Below are 18219 nucleotides of genomic sequence, written 5' to 3'. Positions count from 1 at the left end.
ACGAGATTGAGACCATCCTGGTCAACATGGTGAAACCCCGTCTCTACTAAAAATACAAAAAATTAGCTGGGCATGGTGGCGCATGCCTGTAATCCCAGCTACTCAGGAGGCTGAGGCAGAGAATTGCCTGAACCCAGGAGGCGAAGGTTGCGGTGAGCCGAGATTGCACCATTGCACTCCAGCCTGGGTAACGAGCGAAACTCCGTCTCAAAAAAAAAAAAAAGTTAACTAGTGAATACAAAGTGGCTGATTAAGATAAAGTATCTATAAAGTATATTGGTAATAAAATATTGCATACTGTTAATGGATCTACATCTAGAATGCATAGAAAACCCTGTTAATCTGCAACAAATAATCAGCAACCTAATAGAAAAAGGGACAGTAGATGTAAACGGGCATCCACAGAAAGTGGAAACCCTTAGAGCTAATACATTCATTGAAAGAGGCTTAGCTTCATTAGCACTCATTTAAAATCCAATTAAAACGAGATTTCATTTTTCTTTCAACAATAGGCAAGAAATAAGTAATATGCTATCAAATATTGATAAAAAATCAGGAAGCAGAAAGCTTCATGTACTGCTGGTGAGAGTATAAGCTTTGGAGAACAACCTGGTGGTTTTCAGTGTAATTAAGAATGCATTTCTCTTATAACCCAGGAAATCCCATGCTTGGGCAATTATCTTAGAAAATATTTCACAAAGAAACATTGTTACTAATATTTGTCAGAGCAGAGATTTGGAACCAACTGCAAGTGTTCATCAACAGGGAACAGATACACATAATGTGGTATAGGTACATTATCAAATACAGTGTATCAATCAAAAAGAAGGAACTAGATCTATATATATCAATGAAGGTAGTTCACAAATGTAATACTGAGTATAAAAAGTAAAAAGCAAAATAAAATGCTTAGCACAATGCAACTTGTATAAAACACAAAGCAGTACTTTATGTTGTTCATTGTTACACAAACTTGTAAATAAAGGTATGGATGATGGAATGACATGCATTAAATATGTGAGCTTGAACGTGTGTGATGGGAGAAGAGATGGCAAATGGCGTTGAGTATGGAAGGTGAAGACGACAAAAAAAGTGCATAAAATTAAATTTAAAAGGACCTGTGCAGGTTGCGCTCTCAATCATGTGCTACGAACTATAGAGTATGAGTCATCTTGTCACTCAGATCCTGGATGTGAGAGCTTCACAATATTAGTCACGGCAATAAAACGAGATAATGTGTGTATAAGTGTCTAGCAGTGCAACCAGGCATTGCTAGTTCTCCTCTCCTTTCTGACTACCTTATTGAGACAGCATCTGAATATTCAAGATATTCAAGATAGACTTTGAAAATTCTTACAAAAATTATAGTTTCAATTACTTTTGTGAAAACTAAGCATGAAATACTATTATTGAAATTGCTATTTATTTGCTTAAACTGGCCAGTGGCTCAGCCAGGTAGAGACCAACTGAGAGTGCAAGAGTGTAAAAAGAAAGTATTTCAGCAAGGCAAGCTGTCAAGCCTTGTATGAATTGTACATAGAAAATGAAAATAAAAAATTCCAGGCAAAATCTGTAAGTTCTAAAATATGGTCCAAATGGTGCCATCTGCTCATAAAATCATAGAGAGGCTGTTGGAACTTTCCAGCACTGGGTTGGATTGTCTCCACAAAGCTGCTGAGGCAAAATTCTGTGGCACCAGATCATCAGAATTTCCAAGGGAAGAAGGCCATTGTATGGTTTAACTCTCTTTGCCTTATATGTTTTTGCACAGTAATCTCCAAAGTAAAGGAAATGAAGACTTACCCTCACAAACCACCTCTTCAACTGTACTTCCTTCTCCTGAACTAAAAATCTGGAATCCACCCACTTTATTATCACAACCTGTCCAATTCATAACCATCCGTCAGATCTCATCTCAAGGCCAAGAGAAAGTGGAAGAGTAAGGGCACTGGATAAAGATAAACCTGGGTTCAGCTTAGACTCAGCATCTTATTAGCTACATGAGACTGGGCATGGTTTTAAATGTCATTGTGCTGCAATTTCTTGAGCAAAATGAGGAAAATGATATCTAACTTTTGAGTTGTTATGAGGGCTAAAAAATTAGAGCAGGCACTCAAATCAGTATTTACACATTATTTCCCCTTCAGGTTCCTTGACTTCCTATATCCCCACAGATTTCTCCTTTCTCAAAACACATGTAGGTGCAACTCAATAACTTACCGTCTTGATTGTGGTTTCATTTCATAATGTAAGTCTTATCTCTCCAAAAACAGCTTGACAGGAACTTTCTTTTCCTTCTTCTGTCCTCATTCTCTGCCTTTTCTCTCATTTCTTTCCTCCAGTGCCTAGAAAACTGGTGCTTAACAAGTGCTTGTAGACATCCTGACTGGAGGGCTCCCACCCTTCCTAGACGCCTGTAGGAAAACATCTCTGTTGAGTATGGAGAAGTCTGGACAAGTGTGCGGGAAAAGTGTATTACCAGAAAATGAAGCACTATGTTGCCGTTGGACAGACAATCCGACTGCAGAGAAAGGTGCCGAGCACCTCTGTGTTCCTGCAGCACCACCTCTTAGTCCTTACAGAGCGCCTACCCCAGATAGGCAACTGGAAGCCTTTTCCAATACGATGTCTTTGCTCCTTCCCAGATAAACCCTCACAATCTTCTTTTCACCCTCCCTCTGTGTTTTCCTAGGGCGCCTGGAGAAGTTACTAATGGCTCTATCCTGAAGTGACTTCAGGGCTTCCCAGGGTGTAAGTGAGAAGGTTTCAAGTTCTTCAGATTATTCTAAGGGGGGCATTTCAGATCAATAAGAAAACAACATTTCTTTTGTCAAGAGAAAATCCTGCTCGGAGAGTAACTTCAATGCCTCACTCTGCTGACAAAGTTTCTGTTTCCCTATTGCCTTACAAAAAATTTCCTCCCATTTATTGACCACTTGTATTTATGACTATAAGGTATGTGCTATTATTATCCCTGTTTTACAAATGAGGAAACAGGCATAGAGTTTGAATACCATGCACAAGGTCTGTATCTATTGCCTAATGAAAAATGGAACTGCTACTGTCCCGTAGTTAAATAAGGTGTGGGGAAAAGAAAATCCCACCCTGCCACGTAAGTCTTAGTGTATGGAATTGCCTGTTCTGCAGATTTCCCTATGAGTAAGTGGGTAACATAGGTGCCTTGTTCTCCACTCAATTTCCTGAAAAAGGATTTGGTGGGGTCAGGGCTCAGCCAGTAAGTACGCTTTTCTAGGCCTCCCTTGGCTTTATGTGGTAAGTAGGGAGACCAGGAATCTTGGTGGGGAGATGAGCATTTCCTTAGGGTACTTCTCAGAAAACTTAAGAACCAGGTGTTCTGATTATTACCAAGATAAGATGGAAAGGTCACATAACAATAAACGGTATTAAGAAAAGCCCACCTTATCAGAAAGAAGAACACAAGAGGACATTAATGTAGTTTGTGTATCTGTCCCCACTCAAATCTCATGTTGAACTGTAATCCCCATTATTGGAGGTGGGGTCTGGTGGGAGGTGACTGGTTTATGAGGATGGATTTCTTGTGAATGGTTTAGCACCATCATCTTGGTGCTGTCCTTGAGACAGTGAGTGAATTCTTGCCAGATCTAGTTGTTTAAAAGGGATCTGTCCCCACTTGCTTGCTCCTGCTTTCGCCATGTGACCAGACTGCTCCCCCTTTTCCTTCTGCCATGATTGTAGGTTACCTAAGGCCTCCCTAGAAGCTGAGCAGATGCCAATGCCATGCTTCCTGTAAAGCCTGCAGAACCATGAGTCAATTAAACCTCTTTTCTTTAGAAATTACCCAGCCTTAGGTATTTCTTTATAGCAATGTGAGAACAGCTTAACGCAGACATACTATGACGCAAACCTGTGTACCTGCAAATCCAAAAGAATACTCATTAGAGCAGTGGCCTGACTGTATATTACTTAAGCGCTATAAATAGATAAGGACTGAGGGAGTCCTGCATTCCACTTAAAATACCCCACTGGCTATTAATGGCAGCAAAATAAATAAAAAGTCTGAAAATCATCTTCAGAAAAAGGTGCTTTAGGTAAAACAAAATCAAATGAAATATTTTATCCCCAGAGAAGCAACACTCATTTGTCTGTGTGTCTTCTAGAATGGACCCCAGCAAGGGGGACACACATCTTTGTTTTGCCCTCCACAAGTATAGTAGAGATCTAACCTCTCCTTATTCTGATGCCAAAAAGGGAGGTGACAGTTTAGTTTTCTCCATGATAAGTCTAAAGTTGGTAAGTTTTATTTTCTCCAAATAATAAGGCAGCACTCACTTTTGGAAAGGATTCTCTTTTTCTAGTTCATTTAAACTCATAATTTCACATAGGCCTGTAATAATATGTCACGCCACAAAAAATAGGTCGGTTTTGTCTTATTATTATAAATCAGAGAGAAATATGGCTTAACTGCCAAGGGGATGTTGATTGTGAAATCTAATATCAAACCGTTAAGTCAGAGTGGATGATTTCATGGATATATAACCAGTTTATTTCCCCACAATTCACTGGGAAAAGAGATGCTTCCAATTCTTCTGGGTGCAGGAAGCTGAGTGCCCTCTTGGTAGAAACGTACATGGAGTGCCCTTTCAGCTTCTATGTCATAATGACCCCTAGGAAGACAGCCACTCAGCCAGCTTCAGGATGTCCAAACTTCTGAGGCTCTTGGGCCAAAGGACTTTGCCATTTTCAGTGTAATGCAAATGTCTATGTAGAGCTTTTAACTTTCAAAGGAAATTAAAGCAGTTATATTCTGGCTATTATGTAGAGGTCATTCTTCTGGACATTTAAATCAATCTAGTTATATTTCAATTTGTACAGTTAATATCTGCCAAGCAGTAGCTATGAACGAAACACTATGGCAAACCCTTAAGAACAGCTGTTCTCAAGAGGGAGGAATGTAAGAGACCTGGGAAGTTTTTTTTTCTTTCTTTCTTCTTTTTAACAGCTTTGTTGATGTTTAATTCACATACCATAAAATTTACCCATTTTAAGTGTATGATTCAAGGATTTTTAGTAAATGCACAGAATTACGCCTTGTCACAATTCAATTTTAGAACATTTCCATCATCCCAGGAGTTTTAAAAAATGCCATGCTCAGGCCTCACCTCAGAATAATTAAGTCAAACATTTTGAGGGTGATTCAGGCAGCTTCCCAAGTGGTTATGGAATGCAGCACATATTGAGAAGGACTGCTCTAGGGGATATAAACACGAGTGTTACCTAGTGCCTGCTCTTAGGGAATCTGTCATTTGTAGGCATGGTTTCTCAACCTCGGCACTATTCACATTTGGAGCTGGATAGTTTTTGCAAAGGGCTGTCCTGTGCATTGTAGAATGTTTAGAAGCATCCTTAGCCTCTAGCCACTGAATGCCAGTAACACCTCCCCAACTGCCCTAAACTGTAACAAGGAGGATGAGGAGGAGGAAGAGAAGGAAAAGAAATAAATCTTGTATGTGACCCAGTGTGGAAGAGGAGGAGGAGGAGGAGAAAGAAATCTTGTGTGTGACCCAGTGTGGTATAATGGCAAGATGGTGGTCTTTGAAGCAACAAAGATTTTGACTGATATCCTAGTTCTACCATTGGCTGGTTTTATGATCTTGGACAATGTAGCTAATTTTTTTTTTTGATGGAGTCTCACTTTGTCACTCAGGCTGGAGTGCAGTGGTGCCATCTCAGCTCACTGCAACTTCTGCCTCCCGGGTTCAAGTGATTCTCCTGCCTCAGCCTACTGAGTAGCTGTGAGTACAGACAACAACACCATTCCTAGCTAGTTTTTGTATTTTTAGTAGAGACGGGGTTTCACCATGTTGGCTTTTTGAGACAAGGTCTTGCTTTGTTGCCCTGGTGGGAGAGCAATGTGTAATCACGGCTCACTGCTGCCTTGACATCCTGGGCTCAAGTGATCCTCCCACTTCAGCCTCCCACATAGCTGGCACTACAGGTGTGCACCACCACGCCAAGCTAATTAAAATGATTTTGTTTTATTAGATATGGGGTCTTACTGTGTTGCCCAGGCTGGTCTCAAACTCCTGATCTCGAATCCTCCCTCGGCCTCTCCCAAAATGCTGGGATTACAGACATGAGTCATTGCAATCAGCCAAGGCAGCTAAATTTTATGAGCCTGTTTTCTCATAGTAATTATTCATCACATGTTAATTTAATGTTATCTGTAAAATGAAGATAATGATATTTAGCTTGTTGTAACTTTGGCAGGGGGAATAGATAATATTAGCACATAGTAAAATATACTGTGTATATAGGCTGACATTGGGCGTTTACTCTTTCCCAGGTATTGTGGTAAATGCATTTCACAATATCTCATTTCCTTCTCATAACAATCCTGTTAAATAATACAGTTATTATCTCCATTTTACAGATGAGGAAACTGAGACTTAGAGAAGTTAAATAACTTACCCAGGTCATGGAACTTGGTAAAAAGATTTAAGACCTTTGCTATATGATAATGCTCTTTAAACTTGCTCATCATAATGACCACCTGGCATATTGTTAACAATGCGCATCTCAGGATTTAGAATTTCTGAGAAAACATTACAAATCTGTATTATCTTTTTTTTTTTTTTTTTTGAGACGGAGTTTCACTCTTGTTACCCAGGCTGGAGTGCAATGGTGTGATCTCGGCTCACCGCAACCTCCGCCTTCTGGGTTCAAGCAATTCTCCTGCCTCAGCCTCCCGAGTAGCTGGGACTACAGGCGCACGCCACCATGCCCAGCTAATGTTTGTATTTTTAGTAGAGATGGGGTTTCACCTTGTTGACCAGGATGGTCTCAATCTCTTGACCTTGTGATCCACCTGCCTTGGCCTCCCAGAGTGCTGGGATTATAGGCGTGAGCCACCGCACCCAGCCACAAATCTGTATTTTCTACAAGTACCACAGGTAGTTCCTATGGTTGGTCAAGTTTATAGATGATTCCTATGGTGCTTCTCATCAATAGTGAATAAATATTAAATAAAAAATAATCCAGCTAAAAATTTTGGTTCAGAGGATGAGGGAAATGTGTAGGATTTTGACAGAAATAAGAAAGACTGGATTGCTGAAGGAAGGAATAACATGTACAAAGGTAAGAGGCTTAATGTATCGGTTGTGCTTAGGAATTGCAGTAACAAGAGTTAACATTTACCTTGTACTTCCTGGGACCAGGTACTATCTTAAGTATGTTACCTATATCATCTTATTTAATCTTCACACACAATTTTGTGAGGTGGTACCATTATTTTCTTATTTACAGATGCAGAAGATGAAGGGTAAAAAGGGAAAGCAAGTTGTACAAAAGCACACAGCTAGCAAGAGGTCAGGCTGGGATTTGAAACTAGATGACCCCATGCCAGAGCCTGCCTAACTCACATGCCACAGAGCAAGGGGAAACCATGGGAGGAAATTGTGGAAAGGCAAACTTGGACCAAACTTGTAATATTAGCTGTCTGCTCTGTTAGAGCACTTCCTATGGGTCAGCTTTTCTGCATGCATTGCATCCCACCCTCATAACAACCAAATGAAAGTACTGAAGCTCAGAGGGTGTATGGAACTTGGCCAACATAGCCACTCTGTCACAAGGATTAGATTGAACAGTAAAGATAAAAGACTTTACTGTTCAAATCCTTAATCTTCTATTATTTCACAATTGTCTTCAAACTGTGAGGATCTTAAATACTGTAGCTTCAAAATTACTTTAAATAAAATTGATTTCATGCTCAACTGTTCTGTAGTGGGCAGATCTATATATATCTACCCCCAAAGTCTAAAGAAGCTGAGAGGTTGAAGAAAGAGACTGACGAGTCCTGTTTCTTAGAAAGTAACATTTAATAGGGACTTACAAACAGAAGCTGTGTCTGAGAGCAAGACAAGATGGTAGATTCCAGCACTATCACCCCTCCAGATCTAGGGCTTATATACCACAGGGAAGTACTGTGAAGAGAAATGGAAGTCGACCTACTAGGGAAGGGCAAGAATTAGCCTAGAATTCGACTAGGGGAAGGATTTATAGTCAAGGTCATTTTGACCTATGGGCAAGAATTTTGGTAACACTCTTATCCAATGAGCAGTCGATAAAATAGAAATCTTAGAGGCATTCCCAGAAATTAGGTTAATCAGAAGTGAACATGTGCATTAGCATCCAAGACGGAGTCACTTCAGCTTTCATACCATCATTCATTGAATGAACAGTCACGTAGTCCATGCATTGGGCTAAAGATACAGAACTACAGAAAACAAAGGTGTGGTCATGTCCTGGTGGGGCTCACAGCATTGTGTGGAGACAGATGCATAAACAATTAATTCTAATAGTAGGAGAGCATACAAAAACCACTGCATCTAGAGAGTAGGGAGAACTAAATTTTCTTTGAGGGAGCAGAGAATTAGAGATGGTTTCTGAGCACAGACTTAATGAATAAGCCCAAGAGGCGCGTTAGGGACAGTGCCTCTTTTTCATTCTGAAGGCAATGAGGCACAGGTGAGTGCAAAGTCAAACCAGTATTTTAAGATTAATGGTAGAATGGCAAGTCGATTGAGAAGAGGCAAACTGTTAGTCCAGTCAGGAAGCTATTCTGCTAGTTCAGGAATAAGATGGGGGAGACACGGAGATCCTAAATTAAGACTGTGAGACTAAATAAGAGAAGGTAGAGTGAGAGAGTGGAGAATATTGTGTATGGTGAACATGCCATTATCAGGTCCTTCTATGTGTTTTCTCCTGGGCTGGAGGATTGATAGAGGAAAAGGGTGTGAGGGTGCAAATTTGAATCCTTGTAATTGACTCCCTGATCCAGCGGGTTGACCTCCTGTGTGTAAAACTACCCCACACTGACTAATTCCTTCATTAGAGGTTTTTTAGGGTTCAAAGGTTCCCCTTTGGCAAGCAAATGCTTTAAGGAGAGTGACTGATGTCTGAGAGGTTATGAATGAAAAGTCAATACAAATTTTCCCAAATTTTTAGTTTTGCTAAAGCCTCTTTCTGACAGCTTATGAATGAAAATCCTTTGAGTAGCTCTTTTATTATAAGTATACTATTTTTATTTCCATGTTTGCATTAAGTAATCAAGACTCAGTTCTGAAAACAAGTAAAAGTATTTATGTCTTTCTCTTTCCTCATTTTCCCCCTTCTCTGTTTTTTTTTTCTTCCAACAAATTTGTTCAGAGTCTTCTATGAGTTAAACATGAGCTGGGTCATTTCAGGTCGCAAATTCTAGACCTGATGGTCTTGAACCCCTGTTCCCAGCCCTATGGGAGTCCAAAACGCACCCTAAGATGACTGCATTCCCAGGAGGCTTACAGTGTGTTCTCATTCAGATCCTTGGTTTTCCACAGATTGTGGGTTGATTCATCGTCTAGCAAAACTCCCTTCTTCCTGCTTAATAGGGAGTTCAGTCCCCTTCACTTCAAGCATGGGACATAGGGCTCATTGAAGACTGAGAGGCACAGAAAAGGGTTTATGTTGCAGGAAGACAAACATCTTCAAATCTAAAAAGTCATCCAGCCTTACCTGTATGCCAGTAAAAAAGCAACTTTTTACTGTCATATTCTCTCACCCAGAACAGTCCACCAGTCACTTTCTCCTCCTCCTCCTCGTGTCTTTTCTCCTCCTTTAAATTCTCCTCTTTTCTGTGAAGGTTTCCAGTTCCCAGCAGCTTATACTCTCAGATCCATTGGATATTAAAATGACTCAAGAGTCCAACAGAACAGCAGGGGCTCTTTATTTAATAGAATCCAGCTTCTTAGATGGGAATTGATGGTTAAAAATAGCTGGTCTCCTTCTTCTCCCTTGTCTACCTATCATTCTCTGCTTTTATTATTACATGATATCTTCTCTTTAGGAGATTCTATCTCTTGGGAATAAGACCTAATAGAGATTTGTAAAATCCGGTAAATGGACACCAGGAAAGAAGCAACTTGTATCCAAACGGACTTGTGGGGGTTAAGAGAAAGTTCTTTTGTCCATCGATCCATCCATCCATCCATCTATCCACCCACCCATCCATTGACAAAAAGATTACCTCCTTGTCCAAACTCTACTCAGGTTCTCTTGAACTCTATTCTCAACTAAGTCAAATTTTGAACTCCTGTGTTCATCTCTGCATTTTCCAATTTTAGCAAGAATTCTGCTAAGTCATTTTAAGCAGAACTGCCTACTCTTGATATATGATTACCCTCAATATCGAACTGGATTTTTATCCTCCACCATCCCCCAGGTGATGTCTGATATCCTGGCCTGCCCTCAGCAAGAATCCTGTTAAGTCAGTTTAGCCAGCATTCTTCCTTACCCCAATGTTTCATCTTTGTAGACTTCCATCCACTGACCTCTCTGCTTCTTAGCTATAAATTCCCAATTTTCCTTGTTGTATTTGGAATTAAACTCAATTTCTCTGCCTTTCTGCAAGACCCCCTTTATAGAAGCTCTCCTGTATACTTACCATTATAGTCCCACTTGAGTAAAGTTCACCTTATTGTTCTTAACAAGTGTCAGAATGAATAAACTTTTTCTTGAATACCAGCCATCCATTCAGCTAAGAAACACTGACTGAGAGCCAGAAAAGTGTCAGACACTGCTCTTGCTACTGGGTATATAATCATAAACAAAACAGCAAAGGTCCTGCCCTATCAGAATTTATATTTTAGTTGGCGGGATACAAAGCTCATTTCATGACTTAAGGGAAGAACAGACGTTCTCAGTGCAGGTAAAAGAATCAGGATTCTCCTAATAGAGAGAAGAGAATACATAGAAGCATAGAGGCGAGAAATAGCAAGAATATAACTAAACTGCCAAAAAATTGAGTATAGTTGGCTCATGTGATGTGCAGTAGGAAGGCAAGGATGAGGGAGATGAGGCAGAGCCAGTCATGCCTGCAGCTGGGAGTTTGGGTATTATCCCTTGGTGATGGGAAGGTCTGATAATTCATGCAATATCTTTGCCTTTGCTCTTCCTGCCCTGTGCCCTCTCCATCTTCTATTTCAGTCAGATGTGTACTTGTCATCTCCACCAAATGAATCAGATGTGATGAGAGCATTAGTTTATTTGATCAGACATATGTCTACATCATTTGGAGAAAAGGTACCAGACCCACTGTGTACACTCAAATAATGTGATTAGGGCTACGCTGAAAGCAGAAAACCTCAGTCCCTCCTAATCAGTCCTGCCTGCTTCAGCCCACTCCACTTCTCAGCTTATCTCTCACCAAGTTTTTACTTCCTTGTCTCCCTATTCCTCAATACCTTTTGCCCACCACACACACACTTTGCCCATCTTGTAGAGTTATAACTCTCCTGTTCTTGTTATTTGTTGTGCCAAATTACAATATTCACTAGATTTCTGTGATGAAGAAGGGATGCATTTTTAGAATCTCTCTCCCTTTATGTGGGGGAAGTTACTGTAACATAAAACATGATCCGATTCTAATCTCCTCACATCATAGATTCCTGGAATTCCAAAGGTAAGATTTGGACATGAATTGAAAGCCTGTCCTGTCCAAAAGCTTCATTTTAGAATAATCTTGGTCTCAGAGAAAGTTGTCTAAAGTTAACAAGATCTGGAGTTGGAAGCAACAGAGGCACATCCTAGTTCCCTTACTCAAGGGTGTGTGTGTGTGTGTGTGTGTGTGTCTGTGTGTACATGCATGGGTGGAAGAGGCAATGTGTGGTGGCAGGTCCTTGCCTAGACAGGAAAGTGAAGAAGATAAGGCTACAATCCCAGCAGCCATATACCGGGACTTTGTGGCTACTGGAACACTCCTTAGGTCCTGCAGGAGTTGAGACAGCACAGGATCCAGGCCATCTGGCCACAGCCCCAGCAGAAGGGATCTCTTCCTCTCCGCTTAAGGGTCAAGCTTTGCCATGTTCTTGTTCCTTTCAGTCTCAGCTTTTACTGCTCCTCCTAGTTCTGCAGATGCAGAAGGTCAGTAACTTGAAAGAAACCAACTGATGAGTGTTTATAGCTTCTGCTGACTCTCAGTCTCTCCTGATTAAGGTTCCTGCCTTCCAGTTATTTCTGCAGTTCCTTCAGCTTGTGCCCATTGCTAGCTCTCTTTCCTTCTTTCTATCCTTCACACCCCTGAAGAGGGAGGGACTAGTTGGTTCATTTAGTTTCATAGTTATTTCTTATGGACAAAATTCTTGTGCTAGACTGTCATGAATGCTGCCACCTGGTGTGGGGATCTGTTATCCTTGGGCCCATCTCCCATGACTAGGGTGGCCACAGTCGGCCTTCATTGGAAGGGACGATGGCGATGGCAAGCCCTAACATGTGTCAAACCTCCTCTCCAAGCAGCTGTGTTAGTGACTATTAGTGACTAAGGTGGAGCCTAAATTCAGGCATCCATATGCCTTGTTCAGTGTTCTCGTTGAGGCCTGGCCCACCTGCTCCTTAGTTCTGCATATCTCTTCTTCACCAGTGTCCTGCCTCTTAGCTCCTCATTCCCATGCAGCATCCTGTTGCTTCCCATCTACTGCAGAGCAAAGCCCCTTCTCCCAAACCTTGGTATTATTGAATAGGACCTACTTAATTAATTATAACTGTGAATGGCTTACTCTATTTCCTTGGGTATCTACATTTTTAATTATACCTTAAGCTGAACAAATTATCCTCTAATGTGATATTTCAGACTGTGCTAGAAGGAAACAAAGATTTGAGAGGGAGCACATTTCCCCTGGCTACTCCAACTATCATATAAACAAACAGTCATTTATTCTCTGTGTCAATCAATGCAGTTCTGAACTTTTATTAAATATCTCACTACCACCTCTATTTCTTGATGATGATTGAGAAATTAATGAGTGATGTTGAGACTGGCACAAATAATCACATTTTATGCTCTAAAAGAGGCTTAGAAGATACAAAATAAAGGACAGGAAAGTCTTTGTATAAGGGGAAAATGTTTCTAATTTGAGGATTCTCAAACTTTCCATCACCCACTGCACTACCCTGTAAAGCAGAGCTAAGTTGTCATTCACATATCCGGAATTAGTTCTATATTCTCAGGGAGTCATTCTTTAATCGGTAAGTGTTATCCTAGTGTCTACTATAAACTAGGTGATATTCAAGAAATGTCAGTTAGTAACTTATACTGAGTAAGGAGCAGCCATGAAGATATCCATTGCAAATATTTTGATTTTTACATTCATTTTGCATTTGTGTTAAATGAAACATAGACTATGTTTATGTATGTATATGTTTATTACTAGTCTATCTTCAAGTTATATTAGCAAGATTTTTATATAACTAAACATGTAAAAAGATGTCATTTTCAAAAGATAGTATTCTAATAACTATATAATATTCAATCACTTCAATAAACATGATCATTCCCCCCCCCGTTAATATGAGGGTTGTTTTAATAGTTTCACTATTGCAATGATGCTACAATTATCCTTATACATAAATCATTATTTATATTGATTATTATTCATTAGAATAGATTCCCAGATCTGGAAGTACTGGGCCAAAAAGCATTAAGGTTTTTAAAGTAAGAAAGTTATCTTTGATGTTAGTTTTAAAGACGCTGCAATGGTAGACACAGAAGCAATGCCAGGACCCTCTTTCCAAGTATGGAGAAAAATGCCTTAGTAGTATTGAGTTTTCTCCATCATGGGAAGGAAGCCTGCTTTTAAGAAGTGACTTACAGCTCACGCCTGTAATCCTGTAATCCCAGCACTTTGGGAGGCTGAGGAGGGTGGATCACTTGCAGTCAGGAGTTCAAGATCAGCCTGGGCAACATGGTGAAACCCCATCTCTACTAAAAATACAAAAACTAGCGGGGCCTAGTGGCACATGCCTGTAATCCCAGCTACTCGGGAGGCCGAGGCATGAGAATGGCTTGAACCAGGCGGTGGAGGTTGCAGTGAGCTGAGATCATGCCATTGCACTCCAGCCTAGGCAAAAGAGTGAGACTCCATCTTAAAAAAAAAAAAAAAAAAAAAAGCAACTTCCATTTTAGCCTCCACTTTTTGTTCAAGAAACATGTAACTGGAGTTCAGAGTCCTTTAATATCATTAACAACTCTTCACTGGCACGTTAACAGTATTCTCCTGTCAGTGGCCTCTGTCTACTCTTAGAAGAAAATCTCCAGGCCTTTCATGACTTGAAACATCCACAACCCTGCCAGCCTTTCCAACCATGTTGTGACATTCTCCCTTTCCTTACTCTGCAACCACACCCTCCTCCTTCAGATCCCTGTTGGGCCATCCTCTCTCAAAGGCCTTAGACTAGTCATTTCTCTCTGTGTAGAATATTTTCCCATCATGCTCTTTATATGATCTAGCTCTTTCTTTTCCTACAGAACTCAGGTTTTTTCTTTTCTTTTTATTAAAATTTCAATCGCTTTTTCAGAACAGGCTGTGTTTGGTTACATGAATAAATTCTTTAGTGGTGATTTCAGTGCACTCATCGCATGAGCAGTGTACACTGTACCCCAGGTGTAGTCTTTTAACCCTCACCCCCCTCTCACCCTTTCCCACAAGTCCATTGTATCATTTTTACGCCTTGGGTTCCTCATAGCTTAGCTCCCACTTACAACTGAGAACATACAATGTTTAGTTTTCCATTTCTGAGTTACTTCACTTAGAATAATGGTCTCCAATTATATCCAGATTGCTGTAAATGCCATTATTTTGTTCATTTTTATGGTTGAGTAGTGTTCTATGATATATGCATATACCACAATTTCTTTACCCACTTGATAGATGGGCATGTGAGCTGGTTCCATATTTTTGCAATTGCAAATTGTGCTGCTATAAACACATGCCTGTGCAAGTATGCTTTCCATACAGCGACTTCTTTTCCTCTGGGTAGGTACCCAGGAGTAGGATTGCTGGATCAAACAGAAGTTCTACTTTTAGTTCTTTAAGGAATCTCCACCGTGCTTTCCATAGTGGTTGTACTAGTTTACATTCCCACCAGCAGTTATAAAATTGTTCCCTTTTCTAACATCACACACCTGTAGTGGGGTGGGGGGCTGGGGGAGGGATAGCATTAGGAGAAATACCTAATGTAGATGACCAGTTGATGGATGCAGCAAACTACCATGGCACATGTATACCTTCGTAACAAACCTGCATGTCCTGCACATGTATCCCAGAACTTAAAGTATAATTTAAAAACATAAAAAACATAAAAGAAGAAATAAAAAAAGAGAGAAAAAAAGTGTTCCCTTTTCACCACATCCATGCCAACATGTACTATTATTTGATTTTTGGATTCTAGTCATCCTTACAGGAGTAAGGTTTGCATTTCCCTGATCATTAGTGATGTTGAGCATTTTTCATATGTTTGCTGGCCATTTGTATATCTTTTCTTTTTTTTTTGCAAATTGGCTATTCATGTTCTTAGCCCAGTTTTTGATGGGATCGTTCGGTTTTATCTTGCTATTTGAGTTCCTTATAGATTCTGGATATAAGTCCTTTGTCAGATGTATGGAATGTGAAGACTTGCTCCCAGAGTAAACATTTGTTTACTCTGCTGATTGCTTCTTTTGTTGTGCAGAAGCTTTTGAGTTTGATTAAGTTCCATCTATTTATCATTGTTTTTGTTGCATTTCCTTTGGATTCTAGGTCATAAAGTCTTTGCCTAAGCCAACGTCTAGAAAGGTTTTCCCGATGTTATCTTCTAGAATTTTTATGGTTTCAGGTATTAGATTTAAGTCTTTGATTCATCTTGAACTGCTTTATGTATAAAGTGAAGGATGAGAATCCATTTCATTCTTCTACATGTGGCTTGCCAATTATCCCAGCACCATAAACTCTGAAATCCCTGGAGACCAACACAGTAACAAGCATGTAGTAGTAGGCACTTCATAACTATTTGTCATTACATTTCTAGTCAGTTTTACCAGTTGCGCCACTGGGACAAAATGTCCTATGAGATATTCAATCTAAAGCCAGATTTTGAAGGGAGAAACTTGGCCTTCAGGCACAAGGCTGAAGTTCATTTGCATTACCTGGTGTGGTAGCTAAACAATGTCCCCCAAAAGACATCCATGTCCTAATTCCCAGAACGTGTGAATATCTCAGAATGAAAAACTGACATTTGCTTGGCCAAATAGCCAGTCAACAACCTACCCAAGGTTGGGGTAGTTGTGATCTAGGTGCAAAGTCCAGAACTCCAAAACTTGAATGCCTGGCTCAGAAGTCTCAACTGCAGAAGGCACAGCATCCACCAAAGCCCAAATAAAACCAGTACAAGAACCTTCGTGATTATATTTACAGCCCACTGGATAACCCAGGATTGTCTCCCCATCTTAAGGCTCTTTACTCAGTTATACTTGTAAAGTCTCCTTGATCATATAAAATCTGATGCTCAGCTCAAATCTGGGTATAAATCTGAAATGGACCTCAACATGTGCGTTCATGAGTTGGTTGTTAGGGTGTGGCCTAGAGTAATTGAAACAATACAGATGATGGCATCAGCCTTTAGTTTGAATCTGATTAGGCATTTACTAACTAGCTGGGTAGCCTTGGATAAGCCGTCTAACCTAGCTGAGATGTAGTTTTCTTACCTGCAAAATGTCAGTAATATCTACCATGTAAGATAGTTGCAGAGATTAGAAGCTCAGCAAGTCTAGATTGAAACACGGTTGTGCTAGTGGGACCCACCTGACACTTTAAACCCAGTTCTCAGGCAGGCTTTCAGTGCTAAGGCAGAGTTCTTGACATAGGCAGGGCACAGACAGGCTGGGGTGAGGTAAAATAATTCATGCTTGAGATAATCCACAAAGCCAATGAATGCCAGGAAGGGTTAAATAGGGATAGGAAAATCCCATCTGGATTTAAAAAATGAATCGTGAGAAACATTTGTCCTGATTGTGAAGACTTTGTTTGCAAAGGCTTCTTGGTGATGAAATTCTAAGGCAAAGTGAAAATTGTTCAGCCAGCCCAAAACAAAGAAATCGCTTCTAAGTCTGCTAAGAAGCTTGAGGGAAAAGGTCTTGTAAGTACAGGGCTTAACTTCTTAGGGGGGAAGACAGCAAATGATAAGATAAACACATAAAGACAAAATGTAATGCCAGATAAGGAAAAATGTTGATAAAGGCAAAATAGGAAAGTGGATGGAGAATGACAGGGATTGCTGTTTTAGAAGGGGGACCAGAGACAGCTTCTCTGAAGTGATGGCTGTGAGCGGAGATACAGTGAAGGAGTGAGAAAAGAGATTGGCAGGCAGAGAGAACAGCAAGCTCAAAACTCTTAAGGCAGGGATTGCTTGGCAAGTTTGGGAAACAGCATGGAAATCAGTGTGGCTGAAGCAGAGTGAGCATGGAAGGGAGTGATACATGAAGTTGGAGGGGATTCCAGAGGTTGCACCATAGAGGGGCTTGGAGGACTTCATGTCAATGTTTGGCTGCTTCTTTGATGGAGGAGACAGATGCCCTTCTCACTGTCTCCACAGGAGAGCCATGCTGCATTTAGCAAGAGCCTGCTCATGTGTCACCTCTGCTGAGAAGCCTTCTGGTATCCCCTAAAGCCATTACTGATAGGCCTCCTGCATTCTTCCCTGGCTTTGGGAGTATGTGATGAAACACCAAGTGTTTTTCTTACACACCCAATATAGAATATTTCACCTCTCGCTGGTCACCAAAATGTGTGTGGGGATTTTTTTCTCACAAACCAAGAGGAATTTTCCAGTGGACACTGTTAAAGTAAACCAAATATGAACTGAGAAGGACTTCGGACTTCTATATTTGAATACTGGTGGATGAATTGTAACCTAGCTTAATAAGCAGACAAGGTTGAAAACCTAACTTAAGAGTATGTGCCTGTAACAATAGCTGAGTCTTGGCCAATCCCAGAGGCCATATTTCAACCACTCATAGACTGCTAAGCGTTCAAACTGTGTTCAATTAAGGCAAACACCAACGTGTAACCAATCCAGCTGTTTCCATATCACACTTATGATTTCTGTATGTCACTTCCCTTTTTTGTCTGTAAATTTGTTCTGACCATGAGGCATCCTTGGAATCTCTTTGAATCTGCTGTGATGCTGAGGGCTGCCCCATTCACAAATCGTTCATTGCTCAATATAATTCGGCTGAAGTTTTTCTTTTAACAACACCAACTGGGTGTCCTATAATTTAATTCAATGACACTATGTACCTGGAATTAGAATCAGATTCCACAGATTAAGAGTGTAGTCCCACAAACTACCCTCCAACTTCAGACACCCATCACAGGTAGTAGGTCACATATACTT

General features: G+C 40.4%; 1 protein-coding gene across 10 annotated transcripts in view; it reads right to left on the bottom strand.

Moving 5' to 3' along the window:
- Nucleotides 1-18219, bottom strand: part of LOC103792451 (uncharacterized) — a 64820-nt gene that overhangs the window by 27000 nt on the left and 19601 nt on the right. For 8 of the 10 annotated variants that reach the window (XR_013534259.1, XR_013534256.1, XR_013534257.1 and 5 more), the window contains one exon: nucleotides 2221-2414. The exons of the other annotated variants lie outside the window; for them this stretch is intronic. The gene's annotated coding sequence lies outside the window, so the exon portion shown is untranslated. The remainder of the gene's footprint in view (nucleotides 1-2220; nucleotides 2415-18219) is intronic. 10 annotated transcript variants of the gene reach the window in all.

This window comes from Callithrix jacchus, chromosome 4 (genome assembly GCF_049354715.1).
Source record: "Callithrix jacchus isolate 240 chromosome 4, calJac240_pri, whole genome shotgun sequence".
In the NCBI taxonomy this organism is placed as follows: domain Eukaryota; kingdom Metazoa; phylum Chordata; class Mammalia; order Primates; family Cebidae; genus Callithrix; species Callithrix jacchus.
The sequence above is the reverse complement of the archived record's forward strand: the minus strand, read 5'-3'. Positions and strand labels throughout refer to the sequence as shown.